At 58.3% G+C, this 12,252-nt stretch overlaps 1 long non-coding RNA gene across 1 annotated transcript in view; it reads left to right on the top strand.

Annotated features, from left to right (window-relative positions):
- The window catches only part of LOC123651716, a 19,780-nt gene extending 10,247 nt beyond the window's left edge, over positions 1 to 9,533 (top strand). Inside the window, exon 3 of the long non-coding RNA XR_006740582.1 lies at positions 9,521 to 9,533. This is a non-coding gene — a long non-coding RNA (uncharacterized LOC123651716). The remainder of the gene's footprint in view (positions 1 to 9,520) is intronic.
- Positions 9,534 to 12,252: the final 2,719 nt, after the last annotated feature.

Here is a 12,252-nt window from a genome sequence, read left to right on the forward strand (position 1 = left end):
CCCTCCCCCTGGCCAGGCTGGCTGGACCCCACCCATGCACAAATTCATGCACCAGGCCTCTAATACACACACACACACACACACACACACACACACACACTGAATGGCCAGATTATTATTAAATTTATTTAATTAAAAAAAGATATATTTTATTTATTTATTTATTTATTTACTTATTTATTTACAGGGAGGAAGGGAGAGGGACAGAGATTTAGAAAACACCCATCAGCTGCCTCCTGTACACACCCTACCGGGGATGTGCCCGCAACCAAGGTCCATGCCCTTGACCGGAATCGAACCCGGGACCCTTGAGTCCACAGGCCGACGCTCTATCCCCTGAGCCACGCCGGCTAGGTCATGCATGTGCATGTTTAATGTCCTTTCCTCCCTGCCAGCTCCATCCTTGTACTCAGAGCCGCTCCTCGGAACAATGGGGGAGACTCAGGCCCCTTCCCGTCAGCCCTGCCAGCTGCCCCCCAGCCGTCCGGCTCTTAAGGGGAGAAGACACTGAGTGATGAGCCACGGTGCCCTCCCCAGCATCAGGCAGAGAGAGGGTGGGGGAATGGTTAGCACCTGACGCCCCACAAGGACCACCCTGGGAGGTGGTTCCCATGGCGATGGCCTGGCCGGGGTCAGCCTGGCCCTCTGTTTCTCCTCCTCCCGTTTCCCAGGTTGGGCTCGGCTCTGGTTTGAGCTGAACACACCGGCTCCCTGCGGCGTCGGGGCCACCCCCGTGGTGAGCAGACGGCGTTGGCCTCCACGCACGGCTCTCTCTCTCTCTCTCCGGTAAAACATCCCTCCGTTGCCGGGCGGGAGGCCGTGGCCCGGAGCCAGATGGAACAGCGGGAGGAGGAGGGGCCGCGGCCGTGGGCTCCTGGGAATCGGGCCTAAATGGCCGAGCGTACACAGTGGCCCGGTGCCAGGCCGAGCCGAGCCGGTGAGAGCAAACAGGCTCCCCGGCCGGTGAGAGCAGAGGCCGGAGTCGCCCGCCCCGTCGGGGGCCTGGCCCTTCGCGCTGCCCCGCCAGCTTCCTGCCTCCACCCTCAGGGCGCAGGGTTCTGTGCTGTTGTCTTTTCAAATTTTTAAAAATTTAACTTATAAAAACATTTTTATTGATTTTTTACAGAGAGGGATAGAGAGTCAGAAACATCCATGAGAGAGAAACATCCATCAGCTGCCTCCTGCACACCCCCACTAGGGATGTGCCCGCAGCCAAGGTCCATGCCCTTGACCAGAATGGAACCTGGGACCCTTCAGTCCGCAGGCCGACGTTCTATCCACTGAGCCAAAGGGGTTAGGACTCCCCATTGATTTTGAGAGAGAGAGAGAGTGGAAGGGAAGGAGGGAGACAGAGAGAGAAACGTCGATGTGAGAGAGACACATCCATCGGTGGGCTCCTGTGCGCGCCCCACACACTGGGGATCCAGCCTGCAACCCAGGCAGGTGCCCTTGACGGGAATCGAACCTGAGGCCCTTTCGCCTCTTCCTCCCTCCTCTCCCCTCCTTCCCTCTCCTGACAGCCCCTCTGCTCCCAGCCAAGCTGGGCTCTGCCCGCGGCTCTCCCACGCCGTGTGTGATGAGAAGTGGACGGCCGGTGTGCTCTCTGAGATTCCCGGATGAAAGGAACCGGGAAACCAAACAAACCGTAAAAACAAAACCCAAACCAGGGACTGTTAGCCTTCCTCAGCCTGACACCGCTGGGAGCCGCTTCCCCATTTCCAATCTCCTACCGATGAGAACAGAGACAGAGAGAGGAAGCATCAGTGATGAGACAGAAGCGGGGTCGCCTGGGATTCCCGATCAGAGCACGTGTCCGGGTTTCGGGTTTGATCCCCAGTGTGGGGCGTGCAAGAGGCTTAAATATTTTTTTTAAAAAATATATATTTTTCTTGATTTCAGAGAGGAAGGGAGAGAGAGAGAGAGAGAGAGAGAGAGAGAGAGAGAGAGAGAGAGAGAGAGAGAGAGAGAAACATCCATGATGAGAGAGAACCATGGATCGGCTGCCTCCTGCACGCCCCACCCTGGGGATGGAGCCCGCAACCCGGGCCTGTGCCCTGACCGGGAATCGAACCGTGACCTCCTGGTTCATAGGTCGATGCTCAACCACTGAGCCATGCTGGCCGGGCTCTAAATAACTATTTTATTTTATTAAAAAAAATATATTTTATTGATTTTTTTTTCTTTCACAGAGGAAGGGAGAGGGAGAGAGAGTCAGAAACATCGACGAAAGAGAAACATCGACCAGCTGCCTCCTGCACATCCCCCACTGGGGACGTGCCCGCAACCAAGGTACATGCCCTTGACCGGAATCGAACCCGGGACCCTTCAGTCCGCAGGCCGAATCTCTATCCACTGAGCCACACCAGTCAGGGCTCTAAATAACTTTTTAAATAAACAAACAAACAAACAAGTAAATAAGAGGCACAGTGAGACAGCCCTAGCGGTGGTGGTGGGGAAGGTCCCTCAGCTGGTCAGGGGCCCTCAGCTGGGTCTGGGGCCGCAGGAGAGGGATGCCCAGGCCGCCAGGACACGGCCAAACCCGCACCTCGGCCACCTGGGGCTGGGGCTGGTGTGAGCGGGAGCAGGCGGCCTGCAGGAGCCGCTGAGCGGGAAGGATGCTCCCTGCTGGTGCCGCTCCCCCAGGAGGGAAAGGGGGTCTGAGTGTCCCCCCGGTTCCTGTGCTCTGAGCCAGGAAACCCAGAACCGCATCGGGGAGGCCGTGTATAAACGCATGCATGCATGCATGGACGGAGGAGGCATGCCCTTTGTCCACACACCCACGCCCCCAGCAGGTGAGCAGACCTCAGGCCTCGGGTGAGATGACCCCTGGGCCAAAGAGCACGCTCAGGCCTCCCCCGAGGGGGTGGGGCCGCTACTCACCGGCCTCCAGCTGCCCCGCAGCTCCCCGCTTCCTGTCACCTGCTCGCTCCGCCTCCACTTCCTCCACGCCCACCTCCCCATGGCCCTGCTGCGGTCAAGGTCACGCCCCCACCGCCGACTGGCAATGCTCGAGCAGGGACAGAAGAAGACCTGTTTGTGGCAGAGGCAATTTTTTTTTTAATTAAAAATAATTAAAAATATATATTTTTTTTGATTTTTTTTTTTTTTTTTACAGAGAGGAAGGGAGAGGGATAGAGAGCTAGAAACATGGATGAGAGAGAATCATTGATCGGCTGCCTCCTGCACACCCCCCACTGGGGATGTGCCCCCAACCAAGGTCCATGCGATCGAACCCGGGACCCTTCAGTCCGCAGGCCGACGCTCTATCCACTGAGCCACACCGGTTTTGGCCAGAGGCAGTTTTTTTTTTTTTTAATTTTTTTTATTGGCATTATTGGGGTGACAGTGGTTAATAAAACTAGACAGGTTTCAGGGGAGCCCTCCTGGAACACATCGTCTGTGTGTTGGGTGGTGTGCTCGCCGCCCCACGCCAGATGCATGCTATTTTTGTGTGAATCCTCACCTGAGGATATTTCTCTACTGATTTCTAGAGGGAGTAGAAAGGAGGGGGAGAGAGAGAGAGAGAGAGAGAGAGAGAGAGGGAGAGAAAGAGAGAGAGGAGAGCCTCATTGCTGAGTGCATTACATGGAGTGGCCAGATGATGATGATCTCTGAACACATAATAATCTGGGGACTCAGTGTGTGTGTGTGTGTGTGTGTGTGTGTGTGTGTGTGTGTATATATATATATATATATATATATATGTATATATATATATATTAGAGGCCCGGTGCATGAATTCGTGCATGGGTGGGGTCCGGCCAGCCTGGCCAGGGGGAGGGGCAGAGGCAGTCGGCCAGCCTGCCTGCTGGTCGAACTCCTGGTCGAGGGGACCATTTGCACGTTAGCCTTTTATTCTATAGGACGGACACAGAGTGGCCAGATGAGTGTGCGTCCAGGGATCGTCCTCCTCTGGCCGCTCGGTGTGTGTTATCTCAGACTGGCGCCTCTCTGACCCCACCAGGCCGTGTCCTGTGCTCTCCGGGGCTTGCGTGGGGCCGGCCCCACGCCTGACCCATCTATTTCCTGGATCTCCCGGGGCGCCGCGTCCCCTGCCCAATCCGGTCCTGGGATACGATATCCACAGCCACATGCGTGTCAGCCCTCCCCCCTCCTCAGAGCTGCCTGTGGATCTATCCCGCCGTCTGACAGCCCGAGTTGCCAGTCAGGGCCCACACACACTTTTATAGCCATTCCCCCCAAAACGCGCTGGCTTCACTGAGACCGGCCCCTGGGTGGGTGGGGGAGAGGGCGGTCTTGAGCCCAGTGCCCGGGCCAGGGCCCAGCAGGCCAGCGCCAGTGAGCTCAGGCGCCAAGCGGAGCTGTTCCCAGTTCTTATCAGGAGCTGCTGGTACCTCTCTCCCCAGTAAACAGCCCCGGGGAGGGGAGGGGAGGGGAGGGAGGAAGAGCCTGCGTGTTTGCTTCCCTGGCCAGGCCGCCTACCCTGTAGCTGAGCCCCCCCCAGTCCAGCGCAGGGCGAACACACACCCCCAGATGCTCGCTGGGGGCCCAGATGTGTCCGCAGGGCGCCCATGGGAGGGAGGGGGCGGGGGCGGGGGTCGTCCTGCTGTGGGGCCTCTTCTGTCTCCTCCTGTCCTCCCCCTTTTCCTTGGTGAGACACTCGACCCCGGACAGTTTGGGGTTAGAGCCGGAGTACCTGTCCCAGAGGGAGGGGAGGCTCTCAGCTCAGAGCGGGGGTCCCTTTTCTTTATTTCTTTAAATAATTTTTTTTTAAAAAACTTGATTTCACAGAGGAAGGGAGAGGAAGAAAGAGAGAGAAGCATCTGCGCTGAGAGAGAGAATCATGGACCGGCGGCCTCCTGCATGCCCCCCACTGGGGATGGAGCCTGCAACCCGGGCCTGTGCCCTGACCGGGACTCGAACCCTGACCTCCTGGCTCCCAGGTGGACGTGTAACCACTTCAGGGCCACAGGGAGGCCACGGGGTGTGTGTGTGTGGGGGGGCAGGACTCCAGCAGGCGCAGGGAGAGCAGAAAGGCAGGGCTCCGTCCAAGCAAGCGCCTGGCACCGCGGGCCCAGCGGGGCCAGATCAGACCTCCCTGCACTCCACCCGCCCGGCTGGCTCCCTGACGACGGATTTATTGATCCAAAACCAGGGCGAGAGCTCGGCCAGCGGACCGCCCTCCTTATCAATCCATCCAGCCGGCCGCCGGGGGCGCGGGGCCGGTCCAGATGGGCCCCCCGAGGCATTGGGGGCCGTTCTTCTTATTTATTACGGATCCACCATCTCTCAGCTCCCAGAAAGCCCGGGGGAGCACCCCGGACTCCAGCGCCCGGGAGGAGTGCGGGTGGACGGACGCCCAGCAGGAAGGACTCGGAGCCCGCCCCGGCGGTGCCCGGCCCGGGCACACGGCGTGCAGAATCCATCAGATTAGAGGGTTCGGGCCAGGCCACACCTGTTTCTCCCACGTCAACAAGTCCTCTCTGCACGGCGTTTTTTCTCTTCTAGATTCTTCTTCCAAGGAAGAAAAGGGAGGAGCAACAGCATCACCTGGGGCCCATAAGATGTGAGATGGGGCCGACGCCGGTGTGGCTCAGTGGATAGAGCGTCGGCCTGTGGACTGAAAAGGTCCCGGGTTCGATTCCGGTCAAGGGCATGCACCTGGGTTGTGGGCCCATCCCCGGTAGGGGGTGTGCAGGAGGCAGTTGGTCAATGTTCCTTTCTCATCGATGTTTCTAGCTCTCTGTCCCTCTCCCTTCTGTCTCCTTGCTGCAAAGGGGGCAGCATCCCAGGGACCCTCAGGACACACAGACAGACAGACAGACAAAGAATCGCGCAAACCCTGAGCCTACACACACCCCGAGGACGAGCAGGTGGCAGGTGAGGGCCAGCGGGGCAGGGCCCTATTCACACCGCCCTCTATGGATAGCGGCTCCCCATGTGGGGCGTGCAGGAGGTGGCTGGTCCATGATTCATTCCCTCTCTCTCTCTCTCTCTCTCTCTCTCTCTCTCTCTCTCTCTCTTTTAAACCCGGGGCTCTCTCTCTCTTTTTAAAAAAATATATTTTATTGAATTTTTTACCGAGAGGAAGAGAGAGGGATAGAGAGTTAGGAACATCGATGAGAGAGAATCATCGATCAGCTGCCTCCTGCACACCCCCTGGCTGAGCTGAGTCTCTGGCCCTGCCTCCCTCCTCCGTCCTTTTTGGGTGACTCACCCACCTCGCTGAGCCTCCTTGCCGCTCTGCCAGTAACGCAGCAGAGAGCAGGGGTCAGGGGTCAGGGCTGCGGCCAGCCTCCTCCTCCCCAGCCTCCTCCCCCAGCCCCAGGCGCAGCTGGGAGCTTTCCAGTCAGACCAGAAAAGGGGGTCAGACTCTCTGCGCCCTGTGGGGACAGCCAGCGGGTCCCCCGTCCCTGTTGGCCCTCAGCCCTTGTCCTGAGGGCAGGCCGTGCCGGCCCCAGGCCTGCAGCACAGCCCCGCATGGGGGCCGAGAGCAGTGGACGGGGCGGGAGGGGGGGGTGATGGAGGGAGGGGGCGAGGGGCTGGCCAGTAGGGACTTGCCCGGGAAGGTTGAGTGAGGACCTAACTAACCCTCTTATTCAGGGAAGAAGATCTGGGGTGGGGAGAACAGACCAGAGGTATGTTCATTTTTATATATAGAAAAATATGGTTTAAAAAAATACATATTTTATTGATTTTTTTTTTTTTTTTTTACAGAGAGGAAGGGAGAGGGAGAGAGAGTTAGAAACACCGATGAGAATCATCGACCAGCTGCCTCTTGCACATCCCCTACCGGGGATGTGCCTGCAACCAAGGTACATGCCCTTGACCGGAATCGAACCTGGGACCCTTCAGTCCGCAGGCTGACGTTCTATCCATCGAGCCACACTGATTTTGGCTAAAAAAATATATTCTTATTGATGTCAGAGAGGAAGGGAGAGGGAGAGAGAGAGAGAGAGAGAGAGAGAAACATCTATGATGGGAGGGAATCAAGCATCGGCTGCCTCCTGCAGGCCCCACCCTGGGGATGGAGCCCACAACCCGGGCCTGTGCCCTTGACCGGGAATTGAACCCTGACCTCCTGGTTCCTAGGTCGACGCTCACCCCTGAGCCACACCGGCCGGGCATCCTTTAAAGTTTAAACTCTTGAATGAAAGCAGCCGGGTTTCTCCCTGCTCCGGGCTGTAGAACACGGAGCCCCCCGGACACACGAAACCACACGGACTGCGTGTGACCGCAGAGAGTAACCCGACGCCCCCCCCTCCCCCCGGCCGGATTGGGGGGCGGGAGGGGAGGCCTCAGGAAAGGGTCCCTGGGAACCGCTCACAGGGGCCAGCGGTGTGAGTCACCACCAGCCTCTGAGGTCATCCTGGCTCCGAGTCAAAGCAAACAGAGGCCCGATTCACAGAGCAGGTCCGCAGGGAAGGGGGGAGGGGGGAGGGAAAAACAGCAGAAGCTGAGCCGGCCCGGCCCTGTCCCCCCACCCCCTCAACCCCCGCCTCTGGCCGCCGTCCAGGCCAGCGCCGGTGGCGGGAGGCCCTTAGAGGCCTGGGTGAGATGCAGCCTCAGGCTCAGTGGTTCGCAGAAGGCGCGGGGACATCCTGTGCAGGCCCAGCCCGGGGGCCCCCACGCCCCCCTCCGGAGCGGGACCTGCTTTCCCCGGGGCATCTGTCTCTCTCTCCCAGGTCTGAGGTCCCTCCTCTCTGCTTATCCCTGGAGCTCAGCTCACAGCACACTCAGAGCCCAAAGCAGCCCGGCTGGTATGGCTCAGTAAAAAAATGAAATAAAATAAAAAATCGATAAAATATATATATTTTTAGAAAAGCACTTCAGCTGAAACCGGTGTGGCCCAGTGGGTAGAGCATCGGCCTGCAGACTGAAAGGTTCCGGGTTCGATTCCGGTCAAGGGCATGTGCCTTGGTTGCGGGCACATCCCCAGTGAGGGGTGTGCAGGAGGCAGCTGATGGATGTCTCTCTCTCACTGATGTTTCTAGCTCTGTGTCCCTCTCAATTCCTCTCTGTGTAAAATCAATTAAAAAAAAACACACAACAATTTGTCCCATGTCCCGTGGCATTTTAAAAATCGGGTCTTTTTTAAAAAAAAAAAAAAATGCAGAGGCACACGGGACAAATTATTAAAAATCGTGACTGTCCCGCCAGAAGCGGGACGTCTGGCCACCTCAGTGTAGGATCGTGGGGGCTGGAAGGGAAAAGCACAGAACATAACCAGGCTTAGGAGCGTCCTGTTTAGGGAGAGGAGAAAAAATATATAAATGACCTAAAACGTGTAGAATGTTGGCCTCCTTGCGCAGGGATCTTTGAAGTCCAGCCATAAAGTGAGCATCGTGCACAGAGCCCGCTGCAATGCAGCGACCACGTTTGCTGACGGAAGCCATCCTTTCCCGTCAAGTTCAACAACATCGGCACAGCCAGCACCTGTGTGCCGTGGAGTTCAACACAGACCCGAGTCTGCGGGGACGGTCAGAGATCCTGGAGGCTCCCCCTTCTAGCTCTCCTCCCAGGCAGGAAAGCACAGGAGCCCGGCTGGCGAGCTCAGGGGCCTAGCGTCGACCTGGGCAGCAGGAGGTCAGGGTACAGGCCCGGGTTACAGGCTCCATCCCAGTGTGGGGGACGTGCAGGAGGCAGCGGATCCATGGGTCTCTCTCATCATGGATGTTTCTGACTCTCTCTCTCTCTCCCTCTCCCTTCCTCTCTGACATCAATAAAAATATACTAAGCCCTGGCTGGTGTGGCTCAGTGGATAGAGCGTCGGCCTGCGGACTGAGGGGTCCCAGGTTCGATTCCGGTCAAGGGCATGGGCCTGGGTGGCGGGCACATCCCCAGTGGGGGACGTACAGGAGGCAGCTGGTCGATGTTCCTCTCTCATCGGTGTTTCTAGCTCTCTATCCCTCTCCCTTCCTCTCTGTGAAAAATCAATAATATATATATATTTTTTTAAAAAAAGAAAGAAAACACAACAATAACGGAACAGGCCATCCAGCCCCGGGCTCTGGGGACCTCTGTACTCAGCTCCAGGATGATCCCGGCCCAGCAGCACAGTGTGTGGTCCTCGGTGTTGGGAGGACCGGCTGAGAATGGTTCTCAGGTTCTCCTGCCAGCCGGGGCTGGGGGAGGGGAGGGGAGAGGGGGCGGTGCGGGGAATGTTTTCCTCCCAAGAACAGCCCCATCCCGCGTTCCCAGCGCCCGGAGCCGGGCGGGGCATTTTGCTCCCCCCCTCCCCCCCCAAATCACACATTATTTTTATTGGTAGGGCTGTGGGCTTGGCGATGTCTCCTCCAGCCTCTGCCAAGACTCTGAGCCTCCTCCCTAAAACCGGAGAGGGAGGGAGGGAGGAGGCAGGCGGGAGGGCCCTGGCCTGCCGCTGACCTGGGCCGTGGTTCCTGCGGATTGAGGAGGAGGAGGGGGAGGAGGAGGAGGAGGTCAAAGCCACTCAGAGCTCTCTGGCTGCCACGGAGGAGCCACGGGGGAGCCACGGGGGAGCCACGGGGGAGCCACGGGACAGACCAGGACGGTCCCGGAGTCACACTTTCTCGGGCAGCGTCCGGCCACCGGGGCCCCGAACCCGGAGCCGGCCTGGAGGATGCTGTGTGGATATGGGGGCCAAGCGGGCCACGGGGCAAGCGAGATGAGCGGAGACAGGGAGGGAAAGGATAGAATGGAAAAAAGGCCAGTCCACCAAGAAGACTCGTGATTTAAAAAAATATATATCTATTTTGCCGAAACCGGTGCGGCTCAGCGGATAGAGCCTCAGCCCGCAGACTGAAGGGTCCCAGGTTCGATTCCAGTGAAGGGCATGGATCTTGGTTTTGGGCACATCCCCAGTGGGGGGGTGTGCAGGAGGCGGCTGGTCGGTGTTTCTCTCTCATCGATGTTTCTAACCCTCTCTCTCTCCCTTCCTTTCTGTAAAAAATCAATAAAATATAAATATATATCATATTTTATTGATTTTTTTTTACAGGGGTTCAAGCCCACAACCCAGGCAGGTGCCCTGACCAGGAATTGAACCCAGGACCCTTCCGTCTGCAGGCGGATGCTCTATCCAGTGAGCCCAGCTGGCTCGGGGCTCCACAGAAAGAGATTTTGCACTGTGTGCTTTATTGCAAGTTTATTATATCTGTTCCTGTGCGCTGTTACTGTGTATTTGAGTTTTCTGTGTTGCAGCTTATTTCTGGTTGATGTCTTCTTGAATTCTGAAAAAAGGTGTATTAAAATGCATTCAGTAATGAAAAAAAAACCCCGAAAGAAAGAGATTTATTTTAAGGCAGTCGGCTTGCTCGATTGCGAGGCCTGATACTGAAGCAGCTGAGATGTGAACCGTGGCCGAAAGGATGTGACATCCCCGCAGAGGGTCATAAACATCCCGCTATCAGGCGGGGACTCCGCCTCTAAGTGCCCCCTCCCCCCCAGAGGGGGCTGCGGGGACAGAGGTCACTCCCCTCGCAGGGACGGGCCTGGGCTTTGTGACCCAGGCCTATCTGGGCCTGCGATCAGATGTTTACGGCTCCAGCGGTGAGCGGTGACACTGGCCAGCCGCCGCCTCCTGCCGGAAGCGCTCAGATCAATCGCATGGGGCCTTGCTCAAGTCTTTTGTTTAAAGACCAGAGAGAATGAGGAAGGGATGACCTGCCTCCAGAGGGTTCCCAGAAGCCGGGAGCAAAGGGCCTGCAGAGCCGTCCCGGCCGAGGACGGAGGGAAGGCTCCCCCCCGCCCCCCCCCCCCCCCCGTTAGGTCTGCTCCAGGGTGGACGTTGGGATCTGAACCGCCCATCTCTGCCGTGTCCCTGGGCCAGCACCTTTAAAGGAATGGGAAACCTGAGGTGGGGAACCTCGACAAGCGTAACAGCAATTGCAAAAGGTTTACTAGCTGGTGGCTCAGTGGTTAGGGCACCGGCCCATGGACGGAGGGGTCCCGCCTTTGATTCTGGTCCGGGGCACGTGCCCAGGTTGTGGGCTTGATCACCAATCCGGGCCGCCTACGGGAGGGAGGCAATCAATGGATGTGTCTCTCACATCGATGTTTCTCTCTCTCTCTTCCTCTCTCTCTCTCTCTCTCTCTCTCTCTCTCTCTCTCTCTCTCTCTCTCTCTCTCTCAATGGGACAGCCCTAACTGGCCTGGCTCAGTGGATAGAGCGTCGGTCTGCGGACTGAAAGGTCCCGGGTTCCATTCCAGTCAAGGGCATGTATCTTGGTTGCAGGCACATCCCCAGTAGGGTGTGTGCAGGAGGCAGCTGATGCATGTTTCTCTCTCATCAATGTTTCTAACTCCCTCCCTCTCTTTTTTTTTAAATTTATTGATTTCAGAGAGGAAGGGAGAGAGAGAGAGAGAGAGAGAAACATCAGTGATGAGAGAGAATCGTGGATCAGCTGCCTCCTGCATCCACCTCCTTACTGGGGGTCGAGCCCAAAAACCGGGGGCGTGTGCCCTGACCGGGAATCGAACCGTGACCTCCTGGTTCCTAGGAGGTCGGGCAGGCAGTGCAGCTGCCTCAGAGCTTTGGCTCTGTCCCCAACCTCTGGCCGGAAGCACTTTGAAGGCCTCCCGAGGAAACTCAGTGTCCACAGCTCTTCCCGCCTCAGTCCCTCCCGCCATGCCACCGACAGCTGCCCTACAGCCATCCACGGAACAGACGTGTGGGCCGACCTTGAGGCACCCCCCTCCCCCCCTTAGCGGGGACAGGAATGGGAGGAGACGCAATTCTCTCCTCTCCCCCATCCCCACCCCTGGTCTCCGGGCCAGGACCGAGCGAGCCAGCTCCCCTCTCAGGGACGAGACCTTCAGAGGCGGCCCGAAACTGGGAGCGTTTGTGAGTTCTCATCCGCCGTGACTCACCTGGGCGGCCGGTCAGAAGTCCGAGCGCCCAACGCTCTGGGTCACCCCCGTCCGCAGGGCCACGGGGAGCGGCTCACAGCTCCCCCCGCCGGGCCCCGGGGCCCCGGAGAGCTGGCCTTAGAGCGTGAAGGAGCCCGTCTGACGGCGTCATTGTCCGCAGGAGGCGAGGGACACGTCGGCGACACAAGGGGCCTTTGTCCGCGGCGACTGGGCTTGAAGGTGGCGGGTGTTTGGGCTTCGTTCCCCAGGGGGAGCCACGGCCTCCGATCGTAGCCTAGACCCACCTGGCTGCCGACAGGGCCATTTCCCAATGAAGGCGGCACCGGTGAGCCCACCACCGAGGGCAGGGCCTGGCCGCTCGAGGGGGACACGGGGCACAGGATGGGGGTCTGGCATGGGCCACCCCGTCTTCCCGCCCCAGCCCCCTCTTCCCAGGGCACC

The sequence above is a fragment of the Pipistrellus kuhlii genome, unplaced genomic scaffold (assembly GCF_014108245.1).
Source record: "Pipistrellus kuhlii isolate mPipKuh1 unplaced genomic scaffold, mPipKuh1.p scaffold_m20_p_72, whole genome shotgun sequence".
In the NCBI taxonomy this organism is placed as follows: Eukaryota; Metazoa; Chordata; class Mammalia; order Chiroptera; family Vespertilionidae; genus Pipistrellus; species Pipistrellus kuhlii.